This window comes from Chiroxiphia lanceolata, chromosome 5 (genome assembly GCF_009829145.1).
Source record: "Chiroxiphia lanceolata isolate bChiLan1 chromosome 5, bChiLan1.pri, whole genome shotgun sequence".
NCBI classification, from domain to species: Eukaryota; Metazoa; Chordata; class Aves; order Passeriformes; family Pipridae; genus Chiroxiphia; species Chiroxiphia lanceolata.
In genome coordinates, this window is record NC_045641.1 from 36244314 (window position 1) to 36257022 (window position 12709).

The following is a 12709-nucleotide window of genomic DNA, read 5'->3' on the forward strand; positions in this document are numbered from 1 at the left end:
TTCAATATTTGTATGCCACTGCATTGAGGAATTTTCTTCTGTCATGCTGTCTACTGCTCTGCTTTAGTAAGACCTGCCTTCTCTTTCATGCAGTGCAATTACATAAATTTTTTTATGTGGTATCTTTTTCTGTTAGCTTCTTAGGCTGATTTTAAAAGTCAAAGTAATAAGAGCATTTTTTTGTTGCACTTCCCCTGCTTTTTGTGTTTTGGTGTTGCCTGTAATAGACAAGATTTCACAATATGTTAGAAAATTTAGCTACTGAATGAAGAGCTTAATTCAATGCTCGGAGTAGATGAGGGATGTCATGGAAGTATCCAGGGACATTTTAAGAGATCACTACCCACAGTTTCTGCTATAAACGTAACCCTATGATAGAGGTCCTGCACAGAGTGCTGGATTTTAAGGACATTTATAAACTGAGCTCTTCAGTAGGTGCCGGAGAACGAAAGTTAGAAAGTGCAGTGGAAAGGTAGCCCAGGTCCCAGTTTCCAGACTTGTACTTCCAGGTGGGTTTTAAGGGATTTGTCCTAGAACAGAACAAAGATGTCTGTGAGGCATGAGAGTGCAGGATTCTCCATGGATCGGCCGCCTTGGCTCAGCCTACCCCTGACCACCCTAGCCCTGGTGAAGGTGTCTGTGGGGTTTCCCTGCCTACAATTTGCTTCTGGGAGCTCTCATTCCTGAGCCAGGGCTGCAGTGTCATGCCCACAGGAGCAGGTGTGTCTACAGAGGGCTATCATGCATCTGAGCTCATTTCACACACTACATGAAAGAATCTGTCAAGCATATGTTATCCAGTCAGAATCCATCTGGGAAATGTGAAAGAGTAAACATTGGTCAATGTTTAAAACCCTTTAATAAATAAGGTTGTAGGGCTTAAGTGTCCTTGAGGAAGTGTCTAATGCAGTTTGCTAGGAGTTTGGGCCTTACTCAAAAAATTAAACCTATTTAAGACTCGCAGTGGGTCTGGTCCAATGGCGGGACCATGTGGATTGCCTGTAAACAGAAGGAATGCGCTGTGCAAGCCTCTTTGCTCAGCACTGCAAATATGGGAGATACCTGCTGAATTGGGTTTCTGCAAACTTAAGCCTAAATGGCCAAAGTATTTTAAAGCCAAGAACAAACATGTGGAAGAGGAGACATCCGCAAGAGTGTTTATTAAGAAAAGAAAAACACTCAGGTCATGGCTTATGTTTAGATAATCAAATGAAAGGAACTACAGCTGAATTTCTAATTATGGCACCTATAGTATCATGCAAATATGGTCTTTCAATCCTGGGCAGAAATCTTATAGCCAGAGCTATTGAAAAATCAACTGATTTCTGTGTGGGGGTTCTCTGAGAATCAAAGTCTATTTGTTTTGGGTTTTTTTCCCTCAGCATAGGACAGCTGCTATTCCTCCATTATCTTTCAATCAGAAACCAACCTCTTCCCTTTCTGGCATCTTAAGAGGCTGCTATGCTGATCTGTCAAGTTAACAGTCTTTGCTGCAGAGAGCACGAACAGGAAAACCTCCAAGGGAATATGCGTGCAATTAATCATACTGCCTTGTCAGGTCACAGAACCACTGAATGAATCAACCCCGAAGTTTGATATTTGAGAGTCTGTGCAATTCTTGTTCTGGTTTGATATGCTGGTGCGAATGCTGCCATTGCTTGCACTATGTTTAATTCACAGCTCTTTGGTGGTTTAATGGTTTGAAGCATCATAAGCTGAAAAATCACTTTGCATGCCTTGGATGCATGGCTGGAGATGCTATACATATTTAAAAAAAAAAAAGAATAGCCAATTAGAGTATATAGCTGTAATTTGTATGTAAAATTTTATTATAAATTATTTTTGGCATAGCTGTAAAATTTCATACACACCTACAATACACAATCTCCAAACGGCACATACAGAAATCCGCCGGAAATGTCTCCCAGAAATGCAGTAGTTTTGATATTGTATTAAAAAAAAGAAAAAAAGCCATTTCTTTGTGATTTAATTTAATGAGCTAATGGAATGTCAAACATTACTTTTCATAACATAACTACTTCATAATTTTTCAGCTAGCGTAAGGTTTATCTCTATTTTTATTTGCATGCCAATCTTCATTCACCAAAAACTGTTGGAAAAAAATCAACCAGTAAGCTCTTTCATATAATTGCTTGTCCTAAAACTGAGAGTTTCTGGACAAAATACTTCAACTATTTGGATCCCATACAGCAGGATCAATTAAAAAAGAGATGTGAGCAGCTAATGTTTTGTTCCAAAAGTCCCAAAGAGCCAACTTTTAGGCCATTTTCATTCCCTCAATATAGGATTAGGGCAAATTCAGGCTTCAGACAAAGAGCAATTTCTGATCATGCCTATCAGAACATGTGCCAATATTGAAGTCTGTCTTTTCATTGTTTGCAAGGCTGCATTTCAGTTCAATATATTTCCATGCGAGATTGCATTTTCAATGCATTTCAGTCCAAGAAACACAGATCCCTATACTGAAGGCTTGCAGAGCTGCTACTTGACTTGTCAGGTCAGCTGCTTTCAGCAGAGCATCAGCCCTTCTCCACTTGGCAGGACAGCAGCTGTCCCCCAGCCCTTTCCCCTCTGGCACTAAGTCAGTTTGTCTTGTGGTACCCACAGGAGAGGGGACAAAGTGGCCACCTGCTCTCTGTTGCCATGCCCATTGAGGTCAGAGGAAGCAGCATCTCTAGGGTGTAATATTAGGCATTTGCTAGGGACCTGGATATCAGGAATGCTGCCTGGATGTGGGGCTACGGGGAAGGAGCATGACTGAGGGTCATCAGGGAGAGAGCTCCCACCTAAGAGCAAATGTAAAACATTGGAAGGGGTATGGGTTTGGCAAAGAGTGAAATCTTTTGTGGAATTCAAAGGGCTGAGCTATCTTTCCCTGCACTGTTCCTCTGAAGAAAATGTTTGAGATTATTAAAAAATTACCTGTGAAATTTTCAGGAAATTTGTTCTTAGGCAGGGGCAGATTAGTTTGGAAGGACTGAATATACAACAGTCAGTACATCTAAACAGCATAGATGCCTACTATTGTTTTCTGAAAAATCATCAAGAACAGGTCTGATACCAAAGGAAAAAAAAACACAGAAAATGTGGAGTTAGCTAGTGTCTCTTGCTTTTGATAGAACAATTTTCAATTCTTATCAAAAATATAGAGCGTATGCTATGAATTGACAAGTATCTGGACAAATGAATCATAGGCAGTAAATTATTCTGGTGTAAAAGCAAATAATGTCCTGTGAACTTTGCTGCTTTTGTACAGCCAAACTGAAGATGAGTGGAGACACATATGGGAAGCAATATACCATAGGGAGCATTTTAAGTAATGTCTCAAGATCTTACTGAAAAAATTAATTTAGATCTGGCTGGCAACAAGTGAGAAGAGATTGAAAATGGGCTGAAGAATTGCCAACACAAAGCAATAATGAACAGTGAGATACCAAGCACACATGTGGGATGAGTTGTCTCGATAGTTTTATTCATGATATGAAATGGCAAGGTAAAGTGCAAATTAATTGAATTATTTTAAATATGCCAGATCGAGAGATTTATGAGCTCCAGTCTGAGGGGCAGGTGATTCAACAACAAATATAAAGAGGTAAGAATACCAGTGGGAGAATAAAATGTCTTATCTATTCCTGGAAAATATAAAGTAAAAATAAGAGGGACAGATCAAATATAATTTTTGATGGAAGGAAAAACCTCAGCAAGCAAAAATGTCACTGTAAAGCCTTCAGATAGCTGCTAAAAAAGCACACTGGTGCAATTGCTCCTACTAACCCTGGGTTTTGATGACATTTAGCTGATATCTTGGGCTGAAACTGACTTCTTGGGAGAATATGGGGGTACCATGTTTTATTAAACTGTTTTCAGCGTATTTTTTCACCTCTTTTGCTCAGAGCAATGTATTTCCCATTCTTTTTTGTTGAAATTTCTGACAAGTTAAGAGCAGTGTTGCACGGGATTTTTTTAGAGCAATTTGGGCTGTTTCTGGTGCCTGAGGAAGGAGCTGGAGCAGACAGAGCCCAGTAGCAATAGCCCCATCCTTTCCGGGTCCAGCGAAAGCAGCGTAGCAAGTTTTTCTACCAGCTTCAGGCTCTGCCATTGCAGCAGATGAACCATCACACTGATTTTTCTTTCCAAAAAGCAACACATTTCTTTTACAAACCCATGCAGAACCACTGCCTAAACTCTTCCCAGGGGAAAGAATTTTGCACAACTGGATGCAGCAAGCAGGACATTGCTGGGGCTGAACATCTCACTGTTCACTGGTGACCATGTCAATAGATTTGGGATGAGGTGGGGTTTTCCTCCAGGATTATTTTGGGCATAAAACATATATTCATGAATGCAAATTACTTGACAGTAACTGGTCTTCCTCACTGACAGGACATGCATGTGTGCCCATAGAGTTCTTGCTGTGCCAAGTGAGCAAAATAAAAGAAGGTTTTGGCAAAACTCCATATTTCAAATCAGTTTTTAATGACCTTCTGTTTAAATTATATCTTGACCTATCTTGAAACTTTTTGGGAATTATTTATTTTTTGTTTATAATACCTCTACAGATTTACAGCCCATTTTGTAGTAATAGGACAACTAATGTGTGGCTGCATAATGGCAGCTTGTTGTGGCATTAACTGTGCCTGAAAGTAAAATGGATTGGAAGTTCTTCCTCCTTTCCATCCTGCTATTGGAGTGACGCACATATGCTTAGATTTCCCTCTGTTGCTTCCTTCCTAAGCAACGTCTCTTCAGGCACATAAATACATATGTATTGTGTGGTAAAGGTTTACCAAACTCATCTTTATTCTGTATTCATGCATACTGAGTTGTCTTTCTTGATAATTAGCTTTGTAATGATCAAAGACATTCTGTACTGACTTGCATTCCTCCTCATTTTATTGTTCTTCTATTACTCCTCTCTAGCTCTTCTTGTGTTGCATTTTCAAGGTTGCTTTTATTGATAGCCAAAACAAAAAGGCAAAATAAAAGTGAAAAGCAAATTGATTAATTTTAGATTTATTTTGCAAAGACATACTAAAATTGCCTTTTTATTTTATTTGTTGTACGTTCTGTGCTTTGCTAAATAACCTTGAAAACTGTGCTGCCAAGTCAAGCATTGCTATTAGCAATAGACATTATGCAGCTTAAAAGCGTTCTGATAATTTGGCCCTCTTCATTTAAACACTACCTATTATACCTTATGAAATCTGAGAAAAAAAGGAATAAGAAGTGCTGCAGTCTTGTTGAAAAAGAAGGGTTTTCTTCGTCTTTCAGAAGAGTAAATTTCTGGCACAAGTATCATATTAAAATCTGCTCCATCCTTGGATGAGGAAGAAGAGGGCTGGCAGCAGAGTTATTAATTGGAGTTAGGTTTCCTCACATCCATGGAAAGGAAAAAGTTCTTTTACAGAAAACTGAACTGCTGCCTGCAGAGGTTAGATGTTATGTGAAAGGCTGGACAGAGAAATAGCATCAGATATGAAGCGCAGGGGTCCTGGTTCCTTAGTCCCTATCCCAACAACTAGCCCAGTTCTTGTCCTTTACTGGAAACATCTGCAGGAAGACGCAGGGTTTGTGTTGGCATTCAGCATTTCTGCACATCAGCAGCCCCATTAAATGCTATCAGTGCTCTGGGGAAACTGGCTCTGCAGGCCAGGGTATGAAACTGTGGTGGTACTTGCTTCTGCTTCCACTGTAAACTTCAGATTGCTATTTGATGATTAAGGTGTGTTTCTCCATGCTAGCTGGGGATGGTTCTCATGCATCTGAGGAAAGTGAGACAGCTTTCCCTCTCCTTTTCTCCCTCCTGCTGTCACTTTATCCCTTACTGTTCCTCTGAACAATGCCCTCACAGTTTGAACTAATTTTCTTTGAACTGCAGGCACTGCATAACTCATAGTTTTGCCTATTATTCCATCCCTAAACATCTGCGATTGTTTATCTGGATGGTTTAAACTCTTTATGTTCAATTTATTAGTCTTTCTGAGAATTACCTCCAGCCTTGTGTGGAAATACGCTCAGCGGTGGAAACAGCTGCCAGCTGTGGGGCTCCCCTAGCTCCTCTCGTGACGGTTTCCATTGCAAGGCAACCTCTGCCATTTCAGAGTGTGGGATTTGATGACTATGCCATTTTGCCAGAAAGAGGCAGCCCCATCCAGCACAAGCCAGTGTAATTTCTTTTACTGCCTGGGTTTTGAATGAGGTCATTTTTAATGCTGATCCAGAGGCAAATGTCATTGGCAAACACCTTTCCTCGGTTAGGTTAGTGAAAAAGCTTCCCTTCTCCTTTCCTGCTGGATGTGCAGCAGCTGGGAGGCAGCAGTGGGCTCCTACCACTTGATGCTCCTCCAGCAGGTCTGGGGACCTGGCATTTCTGCTGCCAGCAGCTGTGGCACCTTGTCCTTATCAGTCCTGCCCCCTCAAGCTCATGATGTGGTCTTAAATGTAAGGAAGACAGTGGGAGAATGGGCTTAGAGCCTCACACAGATTAATGATCTGTTATTTTTGGTGTCTTTTCCCCTTACATTTCAGACCAGTGCTAGGCTAAATGGCTTTCTTCAGGGTTCCATCTTGCCCAGAGCCCATATTTCATATCATTGACAGTTACCAAGAACTTGGTCAGGTCACACCAATTTCTGTGGCAAATCAGACACAGCATTCTTGATTGTAAGTATCAAGTTGTAGGTTAGAGGGCCATTCATCCCTTCTTGTTAAAGGTCATTGCACAAGCAGTCCTTGAAGTTCAATTACTTCAAGGCCCATATACCACCCAAATCTGTGTCTCTGCTGTAAGATTTAAAATGCACCACTATTTTCTATAGCATCTTGCATGCCATCTGTTTTCCAAATCAGTTTCCTCAGCTGCATATTTAATTACTGAGATAAGAGCTAGAGGGGGGAGGATATGGAGTTGGAGGTAAGGGAAATTTATTTGTGAAGCATCTGCACTCAATTCTCCCTTTCATTGTGAGAAGATATGGGGTGGCATTTCAGAGCAAAGAGGACCTGGTCACATTAACAAGATCCTCAGCTTCCCCATCTCCCTGGAAGGGGTTGATGCAGGGAACAGTCTCACCATGCTGGGCTTTCATGTGCTTGACATAACACAGGGCATGAACCAACATCCATCCTCCTCCTGCTATCCAAAGCTCTTCTTTCCCTTTCTCTATTCCCTTTTTCTTTGAGGCTGGCACTCTGCCATTGGTCATACTTGCACCTATGGGAAAGTCAGTGTTAGACTTAACTTTTTTCAAACCCATTATTCCTGTTCCTCACAGATGTAGGTGATAGACTGGGGGTTGAACTCTGCTGGAGTCTCATTTTCTTGGGGCAGCCTGGAGGGATTTGAGAGGGGCAGGTCATGTTTGGTCAGAGTAGCTAGACTAAGGGAGTGGAAAAAGGTCTGAGAAGCAAAAAGGGTGATGTTAAATAACTCTTGCCCTGTTAGCTCATGGCTGCATAAAAAGTCAGACTCTCTCATGGAACTGACCGGGGAGATTAAAAATAGCTCTTTGTTTTTGTTGATGACAAGGTAATTTTAACACAGATCACTCCCCGATCTGCTGTGCTGAGTGGCAACAAGCAGAGAGATGTGGGAATAAGTGGGTGGCACAGGGGCCAGAAAGCAGGAGGTGGAAGAGAGTCACCTCCTTGAGAACAGCAGTATCTAGTACAGAAAATTCAAGCGTGGCTTCCTTTCACAAGGCTGAGTGATGAAGGAGAAATGGGCTTCCCCTTGGTGTGAGGACCTTCTAGACGAGGTGTGTGTGCTCCTGCTTTCACTGCACGATCTCAGCAGCTCAGCCTCCTGCTCAGAGCGTGACAGAGTTCTCTCCCCATGATCGCACCACATGGTCCTTCACAGGCTTTTTTTCATCTGGTCTCTTACAGTGTGTTGGATAGAGAAGAGAAATTAAGTAAAAGAAGTCACCATAATGCTGGTGGAGGTCTCTGGTGGCTTTATCCTTCTTCCTAGCTGCCTTCCTATCCCAGCATGGATGTATGTGCATTTCCCCCCACTGAAATGGATGCATCTTCCCTAGACAAGAGTAGTAGAAATTCACCCACAATATTTTCTATCTTTTCTTGTTTTCCTCTAATGGTCTCAGTACAAGATATTTAGGTCTAATCCCACCAAAACAATCAGAAATTCATGCTGGACAACACTGCCAAGTCAAGAATCTGAAATTTTCTTACCTGCCCTGGTTCAACAACCATGACATACTTGACACCAGCACTTCCTTTTGCTTTTTTCCTCCTCTATTTTTGTCATTGAAAGTCCTGGCATTGTAGAGGCAAGATTTTAGCTACCCTGGGAACTAGTGGAGGGTGCTGAGGGGACTTGTTCATTCACCAGAAAGTTTACAGCAAATTTGTCACAACCTGACCAGATCTAATTGGTGCAATGTGTAAAGAAACAGGCTCATTGGATATTTTTAGTGCTCTCTAACCTTTCTAGCACAGAATTGTTAGGCATTAATTAATTCCAGCTGTCTGACAGTTCATTTTTTTGAAGTTGGATTCTCACAAATAATTTGGCTCCAGGTGTCTTTTAGATCCAATGGTAAGACAACAGGATGCTGGCATTTATCATGTGTAGTGTCTTGAGCATATCTTTTCTGACCTGTTTGATATTTTGGACATTATATACTTCTTTATCTCTTTATTGCCTTTGCAAGTATCTGGTTTTTTCTCCTACTGGTTTCATTACTGCTAGTCATTGATAGGCAGAAGAAATGCCCCCAATTAACCCATGGACCTTTCTGTAGCTGTCATTTGTTTGCATAACATTTTCTTCCCTAGCTAAGCTGCATGGAGCATTCTGAACACCTTCACTTTGCTTTCTGCATCCAATTATTTTTACTCTGTGTTTTTACAGTGTAGCTCCATTCATATGAAATCTATTTGGGTAGCTTTACTACATGCCATATGGTCTATATTTGATTTTCCAGGAAGTTTGGGTGTTCTTATCCATAATGCCCTTAGTCTCTTTTTAAATTTCAAGATTCTTTAGTCTTTGTGGTATGGAAAACAGAATTGGAGGGTCTTCTTCCTGTGCTACAGCCTCAAACCTGGTCTGGGCATAAACCAGATGCATTTATCCCATGTATCCAACAAGAGTGGGAGAGATCAGGTGATTATAGTGGGAACACATAATTTTTAAAATTTCTATTATTAAGCTTCCAAAGTGAAAATTATTTACATAACTTTGCATCATGTGCTAATGCAAACAAATGGATTTGAAATATGTTCCTATTCCTATTGACATATATGTGTATCACTGCCAAGGACAGGGAGAATTTGCAAAGGAGTGTGATACCAGTGCTGATTCCTTCATGCTTGCAGACTGATGCAGGGATCTAGTGCTGGTGTCCTGTGGAGCCACCCAACGTGGATGCTTCCGTCTCTGAAGATGTCTTGCACTATTTTCCCCCAACACTTTGCTACATTGATGATTAATGGAGATACTTCAGCTGAAAATCTCTTGTGCTTACCAGCTGTAGTCCTGAGGAAGAAGCCGAACTAGTGTAAGAACCGGGCTTGGGTTTTCGTTCAGCAACAGATCTCTGAGTGTGACTCCAAAAGGCATCGCTTAAATTCAGAGTTTTATTCTGAAAACACAGAGCAGTTTCCACAGAGATGCAAGGCTCTGAAACCTCTGAGGTGCGCACCGCCTCCACTGAGCAGGGTGAAGATGCCCAACTCCTAGTCCATCCCCCAGTGCAACAGGGTACAGGAATAGTAATCAGTTCATTTACCCCATGGATGTCTACATTAGGCACTGTAGAACTCTACTAAGATGACTGCTTTGTCAATATGTCCACCTTCTCTGTCTTTGATACCTCTGGGGTATGGTACTTCCAAACCCCTTTGGCTACTTGGGGATAAGCAGTCATAAGGGCAGGCTGGGATGATTAACCTGGATAGACATCTGGGCTGGAAATGTTTCTGAGTAATCAGATAGAAACACACTTGGTGTTTGCTCTTTCTCCTCAGTCAGTGAGCTTCTCCAGAAGATAGTTCAGACCTGAGCTGACAGAGGCAATCACCACACGTTTGAGGAACTGGAGGGAGCCAGGGTTAGGCAGTGGCTTGGTCAGTGTCTCTTGAGTGCAGCCTGTATACTGTGTGTATATAACTTGATACTACCTTGGTGCCTGGCTCCCACATCCCAGGGACAAACCAATCATTTCTGAGCTGATGGAAATGCTACAGTTCCACTAAAAGTGGAGACAAGGACTTAGAGATAAGAAGGAAGTACCAGATCAAAGCCAAATTTATGCTCCTGATAACCCACTAAAGGGTTTTTATGCATATTTTATTTTTTATTGTCCCAATCATCAGCTTTCTTCTGCCCAGGTTTTGGACCTATGCACGAGGATGCACGTGGGCATTGCTCAGCAAAGTACATATAGTTTTAAGGCTTGGTGCAAACCAGCACAGCCAAGATGGATACATAGAACAAGGATACATACAAAAAAAAAAAAAGATTCATCCTATGAAACAAGGCTGCTGGGAGACACATACCCCCAGGAGGGGCTCTTTAGAAAGAAGAGTTCCTCTTCTTGAGTAATGGGTTAAGATTTATAAGGGCAGAAATACCTGCTTCAAGGCCCCTTCTTGTCCTGAGGTGACTCAAACTGCAGGTCTCAGGTGGCACCTGTTAACCAGGTTGTGTGGCATCACCACCAAGCTGTGGGGATGATGGGAAACCTCTGCATTTATCCTTGATAAGAAGCAGCTGCTCCAGCTGTTCTCTGCTATTTGTTTGGCACATCAGCACACCTGGGAACTTCACCACCAAAGACAAGCAAGGACAGGGCATGTAGTTTGGGAGAGATTTCGGCATGTGTGTGCAGAAGGCTGTGTAAAAAAGTGTCTGGCCCAGCCGCCGTAGCACTTGCCAGCAATGCTTCGTGCCTGGCATTTGGCAGCTGCACGAGGCTGCGGTTGTTGCCCTCTCGGCCCGGATCTTGACAGTGGTCTCATGCTCTGGGCCCTTTGGAACGTGCACAGCACCGCAAGCCTCAGGATGGGGGCACTGGTAGAGACAGTGTGTCCCCATCATGTGCCTCTGCAGTCCCCGCCATGTGCCGGAGCCCCCCAGCTCAGGGATGGAAGGCCTCAGCACGGAGGGAGGAACCACACCAGTGCCGAGTCGCAGCTAGGTTGCCTCAGTTTCCTCTCTCCTTGAACCCTGAAGGTGTGTGCACCCACTTGGAGCATCTCTGGGGGCTAGGGCATGCTTCTGCCACCCTTTCCAGTTGGGAATTTGGTTAAGGAGGGGTGGGGAGGGCCCCTGCAACTAGGCTTGGAGTGGACCCTCCCTGTGCTGATGGTGGGCACCCTGCCTGGTCAGTGAGAGACATTAGGGGGACTTTAGCCTCTTTTGGGGGCCGTAGGACCTCTGCAAAAGCAAACCTGTGGGTGTTAAAATGTTTTCCCTGGAGACTTAAAGGCTCTGAGGTCTGCAAAAAGCTTTGCCCTCTTGGATCATGGTGCCTCTGTGCCTGCTTGGTACTGCTGACTACTACTGCAGATCTCAGGGAGCTGGGACCATCTCTTATCCCACACAAGGCTGCCTGTTGCAGCGAGGTTTCGCATGATGCAACTGACAGTAACCACCCACCTGGGGTATAGAAAGGACGTCAGGCCTCTGCAGAGCCAGCAGCTGCTGCATGATGAGCACCACCAGCAGATCATTGCAGAGGGGTGGCCACCCGTGGCTCAGTGATCAGTACAGCCCACGGCACCGCTGCCCTCCTGGCGCCCTCCTGACACACGGCCTGGGGCACCCGCTGCAGAGCAAACCCCCAGCCCCACAGAGCATTCACCCTGCCAACAGCAGAAGGGGTCCTTGCTTTTGCAATGTCCCCATGAATTAACTGGAACGCAGTATTTTTCCTCTTGTTCTTCTTTTTCTGCTGGTTTTTTTTTGCACAGGTTGGGACTGGTATTGTACCAGAGCAATGTGCAAAACCTTGGCTAGTAACATTTGAAATTTTCACCTGTGATATTTTCTGACACACTGGTATTGCCTGACACACGTCCTGCCTGCTGTAAGATGTCTGACACACAGTTATTTCTAATGAAAGCATAATAAAGCAACTCATAGTGAAGACAGGCACTGGCAGGAAATTGAAATTGTGGTACGGCAAATAACTTACCAGACAAAACTGCCAGCTGGTAGGTATGAAGCCCAGATACAAATCCATTTTATAAAAATACAAAAAGTATATAAAGTCCATTTTATAAAGTCCATTTTATAAAAATAACAAGGTTAAAATCTAGATTCCGGTGATATTTTAACAGGAATCACCTACGGTGTTCTTTCTGAACTAGAAGATACTCTTTGTGTTTCAGTTTCTTTGCTGGACCATGTAGAAACATTCATATCTATGTCTGTAATGGTGGCCTTGTTTCTCCTGTGTGGAGATATTAACTGTACATTATTTTATCATTATCATTGCTCTTTTGTGTCTACATTGGCTTCAGGACAGAATAGAGCTCAGAGATAAACTTTTATATCACAAACTAAAAATCTAACAATTCCCTCAGCCTTCACTACATATCCCGTCAGCAAATAGTTCACAGTACAAAACAGAAGCCAATAAATCATTCTTTCTTTTAAATAAACAGAATTAACTTGTCTTAAACACTTCTGATGACCAATTAAGAATAACTGAGACAC